This window comes from Arachis ipaensis, chromosome B10 (genome assembly GCF_000816755.2).
Source record: "Arachis ipaensis cultivar K30076 chromosome B10, Araip1.1, whole genome shotgun sequence".
Taxonomy (NCBI): Eukaryota; Viridiplantae; Streptophyta; class Magnoliopsida; order Fabales; family Fabaceae; genus Arachis; species Arachis ipaensis.
In genome coordinates, this window is record NC_029794.2 from 93,525,924 (window position 1) to 93,527,017 (window position 1,094).

Sequence of the window (1,094 nt, forward strand, 5' to 3'; positions counted from 1 at the left end):
TAGATATTTATTTTTAATTTAAATTAATTTAACCTAATAAAAATTAACATCTTAACTAAAGTAGATTCACATTTTTTCTTTCTAAATTTCTGAATTTTTATGGCAAAGCAAAAGTATGTGGCTCCTCTTGAATACTCTTACCATGAAGAAAAAGAAAATTAAACCATTTTTAAAAGCTTCTAACCGATTATTTTAATAATGAATGTAGCAGTGTGGTCATATTAGCACTAACAGATATTTTCGCTGGTTTTTTTTTGTACAATTTGACACTTAAATCCGTTCAAACATTCAAAGAATCTGATGTTGATCTTGACTCCATGCATATAATGTAGCAATCTATGCATATGGTTGTGGTTGTTGGCTGTGGGGGCAGAAAGAATAGTGCTTAGTTCAATCTCAATACACTTGTTTTTTCTTCTGTGAAAAATGTAATTCTGAATAAAAATATGTGGAAGTGCAATTTTTAATATTTTATTAAATTATATATTTACTTTTTTTAAATAATTTTTTAATTATAAAATAATTTAATTATAGTTAAGATAGTATTCAATTATAAAGTGACACATTATAGAGAATAATTTATATGTCACTTCAAAAAGAATACAATAAAATTTATTATATTTAAAATTTGATCTTTAATTTTTTAAATTATATGTTTAAATTTAATTATTTGTATACCAATTTTAAATTTTTGAAAGATTTATTTATCATTTACATCTTTTAAAGTTATTTTCATGTACAATATAAATTTTTTAGTGTTATATTTATAGTTTACGCTTGTCACCAAAAAATATTTATAGTTTACGCTCACCAAATTGATTGAGATTCTATTATCCTTTTTTATACAAACTTCTTTACAAGATTTAACTTTAATCGGATCAAGACAGCAGCGATTACTAAGTACTAAGCTTTAACATCAAAAGCATAACCATGATCGTTCATAAAATATCTTGCTAGTATAATTGCAAATTTTAGTAGCCACTCATTTAATGTTTTGTTTAAGAATTTATTTATGAGAAAAAAGAAAAATAGGCATCTGTGAATATTTTTTTTTATTTTGAGTTGGAATTTAAAAAAAATTATTATATGCACAC